Source organism: Sus scrofa, chromosome X, assembly GCF_054392235.1.
Source record: "Sus scrofa isolate SSC_HxYL_T2T_F1_AM1 chromosome X, Sscrofa_HxYL_maternal_Yorkshire_Landrace_v2.0, whole genome shotgun sequence".
NCBI classification, from domain to species: domain Eukaryota; kingdom Metazoa; phylum Chordata; class Mammalia; order Artiodactyla; family Suidae; genus Sus; species Sus scrofa.
The window spans coordinates 94,296,773-94,311,802 of NC_139401.1; positions in this window are offsets into that span (position 1 = coordinate 94,296,773).

A 15,030-nucleotide genomic window follows, 5' to 3' on the forward strand; every position below is an offset into this window, starting at 1 on the left:
TGCTGCAACTGGGGGCCCTCAAAAAATAAAAATTTTTTAAAAAGAATGCGTGTCCTATTTTTCAAGGAGTGTGAAGCCGCCATCTGCATAAAAATACCTTGGTGGGGGGCTTTTTGAGAATGTAGATCCTCTGGCTCCTATTCTCCAGACCCATGGAGTGGGAATGTAGAGTCTTCATTTAGTAGAAAGCTTTCAAGGTAATTCTAGTGTGTACCAAAGTCTGAGGCCACTGTTGCATATTATATATTAGATATTGGTACATAGGTGTTTATATCATTGAGTGTATGTATATTCCGTGTGTATCATGTCATATTAAACCTAAAAGGAAGTAGAATAACATAGCATGAATACTTCTTGAATTCAGTGGGCAAAAGCATTAAAAAAAGAAATGTAGGAGACCTTAAAATAGACTTGATTATAGGAGTGGTAGAGACAGTGGCAGATGAAGGTACTGGAGATTAGAGATGCAAAGTACCGAGGTTACCCTCTGCTGTACATCTTGGGAGGGGGTTCTGACCTGGGGCATTTTTTTTTGTCTTTTTGCTAGTTCTTGGGCCGCTCCCATGGCATATGGAGGTTCCCAAGGCTAGGGGTCGAATTGGAGCTGTAGCCATCGGTCTATGCCAGAGCCACAGCAACGCGGGATCCGAGCCGCGTCTGCAACCTCCACCACAGCTCAGGACAACGCCGGATCGTTAACAACCCAATGATCAAGGGCAGGGACGGAACCCGCAACCTCATGGTTCCTAGTCGGATTCGTTAACCACTGCGCCATGACAGGAACTCCATGGGGCATTTCCTATAGGCTTTGTCATCTGGAGACTGGAGAATATTTAACTTTGAAAACTGATAGCAAGGTAAGTGTTGGGGAAATGGCTCGGATCGTCGGTTTCAGAAAATGACACACATGAACACGGGGAGATCTGTAAAGGCTCTTTACTTCTGCAGAAGGGCGTGGGTACTCTAAACACGCAAAGAAGAAAAGATTTATCCCTAGCGCAGGTGATGTACCTGTCCCCTTCCCATTGGTCAGGTCAGGGCACACATTCTTCTTGGTTGGCTAATTTGAAACAAATCATTACTGGGAGAAGAGGGAAAGAGGAGAGGGTCACAGGAAGGCGTTTCACTGGAAACCGGAGCAAAAAGGAGTAACCAAGATTTCCTTTGATAGAAAAGATTTTATGTTACTTTCCACACAAGGAAGGTCAAAGACTCAACAAGACTGAGGCTGTTTTTCTATGTTTTGCTTTTCTTTTCTTTTTTCCTTTTTATAGCTGTACCTGCAGCATGTGGAAGTTCCCAGGACAGGGGTGGAATCAGAACTGCAACTGCAGCCTATGCCACAGCCATGGCAACACAGGATCCAAGCCACATCTGCGACCTAGGTCGAAGCTCATGGCAATGCCAGATCCTTAATCCACTGAGTGAGGCTGGGTATTGAACTTGCATCCTCAGAGATGACATCAGGTCCTTAACGCACTGAGCCACAACAGGAATTTCTATATTTTGCTTTTCTGTGTTTCCAATGTAGACACTCTAATTTTAGGATAGAGCAGAAGTCTTACAGATCCTTTAATCCAGTGTTCTTATAAGTGAGAATTGCCACCTATTACAGCTCTTGAAATCAGTTTTGTGTATCACAACAAGCAATTAAAAAAAAAAGAATAGAACAAAAAACATTGGAGTTCATCACCCATGTGTAGTGTGAAGAATTATTTTGAGAAACTTGTTTAAGCTTCACATGCGAGAAATATTGTCATTTTTATAAGATGTATTTTCTAACTGTAGGTCACAGGGTTCAAAGCTGAAGTCACTTCTTAAGTCCAAACTTCATTTCACAGATGAGGAAACTAAGTAGGAAACTGATTTTCCCAAGGTCACGACCAGTGAGTGGTAGAGCTTTGACCACAGTTCCCAGTTCAGGGTGTTTGTCTCCTCACCACAGTGACTTCACGAGGCATGATTTGGAGGTTTTCTCAGTGTATGCAGGTTGCCAGTCGTATGTATGGACAGACATATACAATTTACAAGCAATCACTGTTGATTTGATGTTTACACTTTAGTCATCAGAGTACCTGAATGTTCAATTGAGAAAAATGTTTAAGGCGAACTCTGTGCCCCTTAATATTTGGGGAATGGAATGATCTTTCATTTTCTGCCTAGAGGAAGGGAATGGTGGGAAGTCTGATCTGAAAACACATGGTGGTGAACTCATAGGCGCTTCATAAAGGCTAGATGGTTCCATGATGTTCATGAATGGTCTTTTGTTCCCTCTGAAAATTGATACTGTGCATTCTACACCAATCTTAGATTTCCCCAGAGAGCCTCCATTTTTAAAAAAATCTGGAGATGAAGGAGTCCCCATTGTGGCTCAGCGGGAACGAACCTGACTAGTATCCATGAGGACGCAGGTTTGATCCCTGGCCTCACTTAGTGGGCTAAGGATCCGGCATTGCCATTGAGCTGTGGTGTAGGTCAAAGATGAGCCTTGGATCCTGCATTGCTGTGGCTGTGGTGTAGGCCAGCAACTGCAGCTCTGATTTGACCCCTAGCCTGGAAACTTCCATATGTCTCAGGTGCGGCCCTAAAAAGACCCCCCCCCAAAAAAAAATCTGGGGATGAGATCATGACCTGACAGGTAGAAGGAAAACAAGGAAGCCTCCTCACCAGAGTGTTTTGGGGATGGTGGGGGATGAGAACAGACTTTCCAGAAGAAGTAAGGATCAATATTGGGCTTTAGAAGATGTTTTTTTAACTACCGAAACCCCTTTCCTTGGTGTTTCTGAGGGAGTGGGATGATGAAGTCAAAACTTTCTGGAAGTGGTAAAGTTCAAGGAACAAGGTCACAGTGTGATCGTGGAAAGAGAATCAAATTAAAAATTGTTTCTGGGAGTCTCACTGATGATAAGGGATGAGTACAAAACTTCCAAGAAGCAGTAACATTCCAGGACCATGATCAGAACATGATTGAAGTTGAAATGAAGGAAGTGCCTTTTCCTGGATGTTTCTGTAAGGGTGAAGGAATGAGGCCAGAACTTTCAGGAAAAAAGTAGAAATCAGGAGGCCAAGTCAAAAGATGATTGAAGGAGAACTGAGTTGCCGCATGAAAACTTCCATTAATTTGAACATCCCAGATTTCTTTTGTGGTGCCATGGGTTAAGGATCCTGCATTGTCACTACACTCCTGGGTTGATGCTGTGGTGAGGGTTTGATCCTTGGTCAAGGAACTTCTACATGCAACAGGTGCAGCCAAAAAAAGTGTAAAAAATTTGTACATCCCATAGGAGAGTCAACTTTTCCTGATCTTGGTGTACAATAAATCTAACTTTTTAAGATGATGATGCAGAGATGTCAGTGGGAATGTGCCAAAGAAGTCTGCAAGGAAATAAACTGAATCTTTTATGAAAGCAAAAGAAAAGTGAGTCAACCAGGAACAACTAAAGGGATGAATTCATTCATCCCTATCAGTCATTTATAAAATGTTAGTGTCTTGAGGGAAATATATATGTTTTTACAGATTTTGAAGCAAGGACTGGGACAGAAGTCCAGTAAACAAGGAGAAAAAGATCTCTGTGGAAGGTCAGACTTTCAGCAGCATATGCTATTGTCTTCAAATTACAGAAAATGCAAGTTTCACTGAGAGAATATTTAAAGGGGCCAGCAAGGGAAAAAAAATGAACTTACAATGAAAAAAGCAAAACCAAATGCCTAGTACCAGGAGAATAAAACAGCAAAAACAGGTTTTCACTTTCAGCCTCTTCAGCTAGTGTCTACATGTGAGTAATTATTTCAGCTTTATTAAAGTTTTAAAAGTACCAAAAGTATTCAGTTCTATCTGTTTTACATGTATTTAGGTCTATGAAACCATGATCACAATCAAAATAGCAAACACTTCCATCATCTCCCCAAATCTCTTTCATTCCATTTGTAATCCATCCCTTCTTCCACCCTCAACCCCATGCAACCTTTGATCTGTATTCTTTCACAAATTTTTCATTTTATAGTATTTTTATTTATTTATTTATTTATTTATTTATTTATTATTATTATTTTGTATTTTTGCTAGTTCTTTGGGCCGCTCCCACGGCACATGGAGGTTCTCAGGCTAGGGGTCGAATCGGAGCTGCAGCCATCGGCCTACGCCAGAGCCACAGCAACGCGGGATCCGAGCCGCGTCTGCAACCTCCACCACAGCTCACAGCAACGCCGGATCGTTAACAACCCAATGATCAAGGGCAGGGACGGAACCCTCAACCTCATGGTTCCTAGTTGGATTCGTTAACCACTGCGCCACGATGGGAACTCCAGTATTTTTAAAAATAAGATGAATCAGGAGTTCCCATGGTGGCTTAGTGGTTAATGAACCCAACTAGTAATCATGAGGACACAGGTTCGATTCCCGGCCTTGCTCAGTGGGTTAAGTATTGGGCATTGCCATGAGCTGTGGTGTAGGTCACAGACATGGCTTGGATCTGGTGTTGCTGTGGCTGTGGTGTAGACCAGCAGCTACAGCTGCCATTCAACCCCTAGCCTAGGAACCTCCATATGCCATGGGTGCAGCCCTAAAAAGCAAAAAAAATAAATAAATAAAAAATAAATAATTAAATAATTATTTAATAATAAATAAATAATTAAATAATTATTTAATAATAAATAAATAATTAATAATTAAAATTAAAAATAAGATGAATCATAGAGCAAATGCTTTTATTTTTGCCTGGCTTCATTCATTAAATGTAATGATTTTGCATGAAGTAATAGCATATTCTTCTATACTGGTGAGAAGTATTACATAATATGGAGATTGTTTATCCATTCATTCGCTGATGGACATTTAACTACTTTCCAAATTTTGGCTATTACAAGCGAAGCTGAAATGAACATACATATACATATTTTTAAGCAGACATATGTTCTCATTTTTCTTGGATAAATATCTAGAGATGGAAAGGAGGCAATGTTGTGCGGAAGCTGTAAGTTTCGTTTTAAGAAACTGGTAAAAGAAAAAAAAGAAAGAAAGAAAAGAAACTGCCAAACTGAGAGTTCCCCCTGTGGTGCAGTGGATTAAGAAAGCTACTGCAGCAGTTTGGGTTACTGAGGAGGTGCAGGTTCGATCCATCCCTGGTCCTGTGTAGTGGGTTAAAGGATCTGGCATTGCGGCAGCTGCAGCTTAGGCACAGATTCAATCTTGGCCTGAGAACTTCCATCTGCCACAGATGCAGCCATTTAAAAAAAGCAAGAAAGAAAACAGGAAGAAACTGCCAAACTGTTTTCCAAAGAGGTGTCACCATTTTACATGTCCAACAGGAGAGTGTTGGAGTTCCAATTTCTCCTTATTATCATCAATACTTAGTATGGTCAAGATTTTTTTTTTGCCAATATTTTTAAATTTTAACCATTCTAAAGTGTGTGTTGTAATTTTTGTGCTTGTAATTTTTTTTCCTCTGGTGACTAATGAGGTACAGCAGATTTTCATGTACTCATTAGCCATTCATGTATCTTCTTTGGAAAAGAATTTCCTTTCTTCATTGTATAGCCTTTGTACCTTTATCAAAAATCAAGTGCTTGGGGAGTTCCCGTCGTGGCGCAGTGGTTAACGAATCCGACTAGGAACCATGAGGTCGCGGGTTCGATCCCTGCCCTTGCTCAGTGGGTTAACGATCCGGCGTTGCCGTGAGCTGTGGTGTAGGTTGCAGACGCGGCTCGGATCCTGCGTTGCTGTGGCTCTGGTGTAGGCCGGTGGCTACAGCTCCGATTCAACCCCTAGCCTGGGAACCTCCATATGCCGCGGGAGCGGCCCAAGAAATAGCAACAACAACAACAACAACAACAAAAGACAAAAAAAGACAAAAGACAAAAAAAAAAAAAAAAAAAAAAAAAATCAAGTGCTCATGTATGTGTAAAGTCTATTTTTGTACTCACTATTCCATTCCATTGACCTACATGTCTATCTTTTCACCAATATCAAACTGTCTTGATTACTGTAGCCTTATTGTAAGTCTTGAAATTAGGTAGGGAAAGTTTTGAAACTTTGTTCTTCTCTATTAAAATTACCTCAGAAATTCTAGATCCTTTGAATTTTCATATAAATTCTAGAATCATACAGTTATCTGCTTTTTTAATCCTGTGGGAATTTTTATTGGGATTGTTTTGATTTTATAGGTCAATTTGATGCTAATAGCTATATTAACAGTCTTTAAACACACGAACATGGCATAAACTTCCTTTTATTCAGATTTTATTAAATTGTCTCAGTAATGTTTTGTAGTTGTCATTGTGGGAGTCTTGGACAAATTTTGTTAGATTTATTCCTGGGCCTTTTATGTTTTTGTTGCTGCTTTAAATGGAATTTTAAAAATTTAATTTCCCAGTTGTTTGCTGCTACCATATAAGAATACAATTGATTTTTCCATGTTAACTTCGTATCCTATGACATTGCTAAATTTTTTTATTAGTTCTAGAAGCTGACTGTAGATTTCCTGCAGCTGTCTACTTAAACATTCACATCATCTGCAAATAGTGTTTCTTGTAAGGAAAAGCACAAAAATAAGAATCACTATGAACTGAAAGACGCTGAAAACTCTATGAGTCTTTCACATAGGTTGTCGTCTCTCTCTTTTTCATTTTGAAAGTTTCTCACACTCATCACAATTAGTCAAGTATAGCTTCATGTAAATAACCTATTCAGACTCTAACAAGGAGATCTGAAAAGGATGCAAGGGCCCAAGAACTGCATTCGGAAGGCAACAGGACATGGTCATATGTATGGACATAGGTAAAGAACGAGTAAAATATGAATGGCTTCTGACCATTAGGGCAAATATTTCCCAGTGAGTGGCAGAGTCTGGTCCAGGAGAAAGTAAGTCAGGAAGACCAATTTCTACAGAAAGGTTAGACAAGTACAGAGCCACTGGGGCACTTGACACCCATTAGCAAGGCTATTATCAAAAAATAAATAAATAAATAACAGTAGTACAAGAGAAGTGGTAGCCTGAGTGAGACTCACTCAGTTCTGTGGTGTTGGCTTTAAAGACAGAGGAAGGGGGCTTTGAGCCAAGGAATGTGGACAGCCTCCAGAGGCTGGAAAGGATAAGGAAATGTATTCTTTGGAGTTTCCTTAAGGAATGCAGCCTTGCTTACATCTGGGGGAAAAAAAGTAACAAGTGTTGGCAAAAATGTGAAGAATTGTAACTTTCGCACATGGCTGGTGGAAAAAATATAATCATGCAGTTGCCATGGAAAAGAATTTGGCGGTCCTTTCAAAAGTTATGCACAGAGCTACCTCGATCTAGCAATTCAACTTGTAGGTATATACTCAAGAGAACTGACAACATGTGTTCACAAAATCTGTACATGAATGACCATTATATATCTCAGAGATATTATGAGTTCAGTTCCAGACCAACAATAAAGTGAATACCACAATAAAGAGAGTCACACAAATTTTTTGTTTCCCAGTACATGTAAATATTTTATACTATACATTAGTCTATTAACTGTGTGGTAGCATTATATCTAAAAATATATACATACCTTGGAAGTTCCCATTGTGGCTCAGTGGTAACGAACCCGACTGGTATCCATGAGGACGCGGGTTCGATCCCTGGACTGGCTCAGTGGGTTAAGGATCCAGCATTACTGTGAGCCGTGGCATAGGTTGCAGACGTGTCTTGGATCCCACGTTTCTGTGGCTGTGGTGTAGGCCAACAGCTGCAACTCTAATTCGACCCTTAGACTGGGAACTTCCATATGCCACTGCAAGTGCGGCCCTAAAAAAGACAAAATACACACACACACACACACACACACAGAGCCCTTAAGGTCAAAAATACCTCATTGTTAAAAAATGCCAAAATGATAATAGTAACACCAAAGATCATCAATCATGGATCACCATAACAAATATAATAACAACAAAGTTTGAAATATTGCAAGAATTACCAGAATGTAACACAGAGACACAAAGTAAGCAGATGTTGTTGGAAAAAATGTCACCAATAGACTTGCTCAATGCAAGGTTGCCACATGTCTTCTATTTGTAAAAAATGCTATAAAGCAAAGCAAAATACAACAAAGTATGACTGTAGCCCACAGCAAATCAAAAATTAGAGGACACCTCTGATTAAATTTTTCAAATAGACTACAAGGTTTTTTTGTCTTCCTTTCTTTTTGAAATCCCACAAGAATTAAGTAAACTAGTAATCTTTTTTAACTTTTTACTTTGGAACAATTTTACATTTGCAGAAATGTTGTAAAGATAGTAAAGAGAATTTTTATGTATTTTATCCATATTTCCATAGTATTAACATATTTTACCTGTTAAAATTAAGAAATTAACATCAGTGCTACTATTAACTAAGCTAAACACTTTATACAAAAGTCAGCAAGTTTTCCCCAAAACCCTTTTTTTCCTTCCAAGGTTCAGCCCAGGATACCAACTGTATTTAGTTATCATGTCTCTTTATTCTCCTACATTCTCTGACAGCTGTTTATTCTTTTTTTTTCATAACCTTGATACTTTTTAAGAGTACTTAGTAGCTATTTAGTAGGATATCCCTCAATTTGAGCTTGTCTGATGTTTTCTCATGATTACTGAGACAACTATGAGATTGGGGGAAGAAAATCAGTTGATTTGCCCTTTTATCAATATAACTTACTAGTGGTGATGTTAACTTTGACCCCTTAGCTAAAGTGATGTCTGCCAAGCTTCTTCTCTGTAAGATTTTATTTCTTCATTTCCATACTCCATTTCTTAGAAGTGAGTCACTTAGTCCAGCTCATAGTCAATAGAAGAGGAACTAAGCTTTACCTCTTGGAAAAAGAAGTATCAGAATTTGTGGGTATGTGCTTTTGAACAAAACAGCCATAATTATTAATTAAAACTTGGAAATGAGGCACTTTGAAGCTATACAAATATCTTGTTTCTCCTTAAAATTTTACCCATTAAGTTTAGGGAACTTATGCTGTGACTCAGGGAGTTAAGAATCTGACTGCAGTGGCTCAGGTTGCTGTGGAGGTGCAAGTTCAAAAAAGAGTATTCATCAGTTGATCTTACCTGCAGCAAATTACTACTTTGATGTTCTAATAATGATTCTCTATGTCCCTTATATCATCTACATTTATTACTTGGAATTATTCTTCAAGTAAGTTCTTTCTTATTTATTTAATCATTAATTTGTATCATTATGGATGTTTTTCTCTTTGGGATATAATCAAATAATATCTTATTTTTCTCAAATTGATTCAGTTTTGGCCTTTAGAAGCTCTTTAGTGTTGACTTATGTCCCTTTGACATGTCCATTGTGTTAGGCAAAATTTTAAAGACATCCCCCTCAAGATTCTTGTCCTTTGGTTATTCAATAAAACACTAGTCTTGGTACTGCAATAAGGGGATCTTTTTCAGATGTGATTTAACACTAAATCAATTGACTTTAAGACTGGGAGATTATCTTGGATTATCCTGATCTGCTGAATAAACTCACATGAACTGTTAAAGCATAGAGTTTTATCCAGCTAGTGGCAGAAATGGAAGGCATAAAAGAAAGAAGAGGAAGTCAGGGGCATTCAAAATGGAAGATATTAAATTCATCATTGCTGGATTTATAAATGGAGGTGGCCAGGAGCCAAGGAATGTAAGGAGTCTCTAGAAGCTGAAAACAAATCTCAGCCAACAGCCAGAAAGGAAACAGGGACCTCAGTCCTGCAACTGTATGAACTGAATTCAGCCTACAACCTAAATGAGCTTGGAAGTGGGTTCTTTCTCAGAACCTCTAGGTTAAGAGCTCAAGCTTGTTTTGACACCCTGATTTCAGCTTTTTGAGACCTTAAGCAAGGAACCAAGTTGAGCCCACCTGGACCTCTGTTTTAAGTCACTACCTTGGTGGTTATTTGTTATTCAGCAATAGAAGACTAACAACATTTGCATATTCTTTTTAAAGCACATCTTTACTTTCTAGTACTATAAGATGTTCCAGGTCCGTCTTGTGCTTTCCCTGCCCTGACCCCTAGGAACAACTATTTCTTCAAGGAGTCATAGTTCCTTTTATTAGAAAATGGTATTCTGGTGCAGCGGAAACGAATCTGGCTAGTATCCATGAGGATGCAGGTTAGATCCCTGGCCTTGCTTAGTGGGTAGGGAATCTGGCATTGCTGTGAGCTGTGGTATAGATCACAGGCATGGCTCAGATTCAGTGTTGCTGTGGCTGTGGCATAAGCCAGCAGATGTAGTTCCAATTCGACCCCTAGCCTGGGAGTTTCCATATGCCTTGGGTGCAGCCCTAAAATACAAAAAAAAAGAGAGAAAGAGAGAGAGAGGGAGGGAGGGAGGAAGGAAAGAAGGAAGGAAGGAAGGAAGGAAGGAAGGAAGGAAGGAAGGAAGGAAGGAAGGAAGGAAAAAAGAAAGAAAGAAAGAGAGAAAGAAAGAAAATGGTATTTAGAGACCAAGATCTGGACCCTATGTGTGTTCATTGTTAATGGCGCAGCATTGTGTCTAGGCCCTCTCAGTGGACAAGACTAGTAAATACATGTATCTATACTACTCTGTGTACACACACACACACACACACACACACACGAGTTCATATTGATATCTCTGACAATAAATCCTTTCTTCTTTTCAAAGTCTTTCTCTGACATGAGGAATCTGGCTCCACTACCTACTAACTTCTGGTCTTGTGCCTTAGCATGGGTGTCATATACCTTGGATACTATCCCTAATAATAACTGAAGGAAATCTGAAGAGAACTGAGATTCTGCATACGGGTTGGGTGAAGGAGGTGGCCAAACACAGCCACTCATACTCATTTCATATTTGTTACTTTATTTGCTGTACTCAGTAGTCTTGTGAGACATTTTTCCCATATAGCACTTGAAGGACTGATTATGAAATTAATATATCTGCAATAATTGCCTCATTACCATATCTAGCTATGAGACTAAAGTGTTACTTAAAATTTATCCTCCTTTTGAAAAGTTTTTTCAAGTATTAGTTGAGTGTCCCCTTCTGCCTTTATAAAGTCAAGTGACCTGTTATTTTGATAATTTTCATTTTATTCTTTTTAAATTATTTTAAATTTTATAACACAGGTAAAACATATTATCTTGGAAAAATGAGAAAGTACAGATATACAAAAAACACAAAAGAAAAATTTTAAATTCCCATGAATCTGGCCCTTAGAGAGGAACCATTATTATTAAGCTTCTTGTGTACATTTTTCCCAACTTTCCTCTATGTACATATGTAATGTATAAATATACTTATTTTGAATTGAGATATCAGATATATGCATAGATAAAGATAGATTTTCAACCAGCTTTATTCACAGTAAAATATATAATGACTTTTCTTCTGTGCAAATTGGAAAAAAATCACCTACTGAAATGCAGATTTTCACGTAGAATCACAAGACAAAATCCGAGATAGTGGTAATAACAAGAACATCTAAAACAATTACCATCAAAGTTAAAAATAAAACGGGCATGGTTATAACTAGAGAATGCAACCAAAAATAAAGGTCAGGCTCTAATTATATAGGAAAAAAAAAAGAATTCAAGGCAAAAAGCATGAAGTGGCATAAGGCTGCTTCCTGCACTATCTTTGCTTCCAATACATTACTCTAAATTTATTTCTTAATCTTTTTTGTCTCTTCCAGACTTCATCTTTCCATTGTGCTGTTCATTCCACCACCCATCTTCTTTTTTTTTTTTTTGGCTGCACCTGTGGCATGCAGAAGTTCCCTGGGCCATGGATGGAACCCAAGCCATGGCAGTAACAGTGCTGGATCCTTAACCTTACCAGGGAACTCCCCAACCTCTTTCTTGAATCAAGGAAAGGGTTGCAAAAGGCTCTCTCATCATCTAATTCACTCCTCTACTCTCTTCAGGTTCTTGCCTTTCTCCCATATCCAAAGGGTACCTACAGATTCCCTCAGGCTCTCTTAACAATTTCCCCTTTAGTTCTTTCTATGAGTCTCCTCCTTTACTGAATGGGTGCAAGTAGGGGCAGTGTGAAGTCCTACTTTTATTCTGGCCTGGGCCATATCCACTCCTTCGCCCCACCACCATTACCACCACCAGGGGTCCCAGTCTGGAGCACCATGTTACACCTACCTGTCCAAATCCCCACCGATTTTCCTCCTCCTTTTTCCCTTCTTGGTCTGAGACACACCTAATGGACATTTGGACCTGCAGGCAGAGGAGAGAGCCTGGTATGGAAGTGCTTGGTGGACAGACCAGTACACTAGACAAGGATCTCTTTCAATATTGGTCTGCCCCATCTCCTCAGTCTCAACACTCCTCCTTCCCACCCTGCCTCTCTCCCATCCCCAGCCATGAAATACCCACCATATTGGAACAGGAAAGTCATTTTAATGATTTCTTAGTCTCTGTTTATGCACTGTGTGTCTCCTACACAACCATTTGTTTTACCTCCTCTCTCTTTATTTCAAGGCTCATCACTGGGTTTATCCACCCTTTCCGTGTAGACAAAGTATAAAAGCAACATATTATCTCCAAACTATTCCCAAGTCTCTATGTCCCCTGCCCCAAGCCTTTTTCTCCAGCCCTTTCCTCCATCCCAAGGCTAACCATTTTTTTTATTATTAAATTATTTTTTATATAATGATTTTAATTTTTTTCCATTATAGCTGGTTTACAGTGTTCTGTCAATTTTCTACTGTACAGTATGGTGACCCAGTTATACATACATATGTACATTCTTTTTCTCACATTATCATGCTCCATCGTAAGTGACTAGACATAGTTCCCAGTGCTACACAGCAGGATCTCATTGCTAATCCATTCCAAAGGCAATAGTCTGCATCTATTAACCCCAAGCTCCCAATCCATCTCATTCCATTTCTGTTCCAAAAGGTTAAAGAGATGTCCATCAAACAGGCCCAGACTGGCTTCAGTCTTTACCCTCCTTCGCTTCCAGGCACACCCCCTCATAACCACTATGGATGCAGAATTCCTGGTTTAGTCACTCTCACAGACCTGCTTTGTTCTAGGACATGTGCTCATCCCCCTTCCCCTCTTGACCAGCTCACCTCAGTGGAAAAGGGGGATGAGTGCTGCAGAGAAAAAGACCTGGACTAGAGGGATTTATGCACACCTTTGCTCCCAGTCATAGTCAAGCTGAGCTTGCCAACCCCTCCCCCACCCTGCTTCCAACTGGCTCCAGGGCACCCCACACACTTCTCACCTGGCAGGCTGTGCAGCAGGAACCCCTACCACACTCATGCCACAAACAAACTCACAAAGACCTCCCCTCTCCTCCCACCCCTTTGGGCAGGGAGTCCCATCTTGCACTGCCCTGTCATTCATTCTGGTCCTTGCCAATCTGAGCAGCAACAAGTGGCATTTGCTCTTCTCTGGTAACTAATGAAAGTCACCATCTACTCCCCATCCCTACTCCTGCCAGGCCTTGGCCTTTTTCTGATGTTCTCTCCTCTGCTTCCTAATTACCTACCTCTCATGCCACTTCCCTCCCTCCGCCTACATTTTCCCCCAGCCACCCATGCCCACCAAGTACTTTGCTTTTGTCACACAAGGTAGCAGCGTTCCAAAGTGTGATTTTTACTAATTCTCAATATTTCTCTGCACGGTTTCTTTTTAAATCATAAATACAATAGAGCTATTTTTATTTGGGAGGAGAAAAGGGGTTTGAGGGACTATTTTTTTTTTAAAGATTGTTGGAGTTCTCTTGTGGTGCAGGTTAAGGATTCAGTATTGTCACTGCAGCAGCTTGGGTCACTGCTGTGGCTGGGGTTCAATCCCTGGCCAGGGAACTTGCACATGACCTGAGCCAAGCCAAAAAAAGCATTGTTAACATTCCACTAGCTCCAGATTCAGTTTTAGCATTATTCATTTCCCATTTCTTGGATGTTGGTTGTTTTAAGTTTTACTTTAGAAATTTTATCCTTTTTATTCTTTTCTTTCTTTCTTTTTTTTTTTTGCCACAGCATGCAGGGGCTTGATATGGGATCTCAGTTCCCAGACCAGGGATCAAACACCAGACCACACTGATGAAAGCACCAAGACCTAACCCCTAGACCACCAGTGAACTCCTTACTTTAGAAACTTTAGAAAGAAGCAAGGGATTTGAAAAACAGTTCAAGTTTATGCTCTTACAAAGAGGTAACTTCTCATTAACACTATAACCATAATTCCCTTCCATGTAAATGATTCCTGAAAGTTTTAAGGGGATCAGGAAAGAGAAGACCTTAGTAGAGAATGTAGTGTTATTGTCATAGTATTAAGTAGCTATTAAAGCAGAAAAAGATTTTTCTGCTGTTTCATATCCTGAATAAGCTGAATTTTTATGTTTGTTCCCAAATGTATGTACCTATGCAATACACATATACAGATACAGTAGTCCAGATGGATACATTCCTTACTAATGGTGCAGGCCTTGGCACCAAGCCTTATAGAGTCTCACATTGCTAAATTGAGCTGAAAAATCTAATACAACTCCTCTAAAAAATAACATTCAGTGTTGGTTCATCTCCACATTTAAAATATTTATTAACTATATAATAATAGCTGTAAATCATGCTTACGCATGTGGATCTCCAAAACTAGCATCTATGAAGTACTTGCTATGTACCAGGTACATTAATTGAATATTTGCCTCTAATCCTCCCAAAAGTCCTTTGAGGTTTGCTGTGTTATTATTGTCCCAATTTCACATGTAGAAAAACATAGGGAGTTCCCATCGTGGCGCAGTGGTTAACGAATCTGACTAGGAACCATGAGGTTGTGGGTTCGATCCCTGGCCTTGATCACTGGGTTAAGGATCCGGCGTTGCTGTGAGCTGTGGTGTAGGTCGCAGATGCAGCTCGGATCCCCCGTTGCTGTGGCTCTGGAGTAGGCTGGCAGCTGCAGCTCCACCTGGACCCCTAGCCTGGGAACCTCCATATGCCATGGGAGCGGCCCTGGAAAAAGCAAAAAGACAAAAAAAAAAAAAAAAAGAAAAGAAAGAAAGAAAATCTTACGCATACCATTTAAAAAACTTTCCCAGGGAATTCCTGT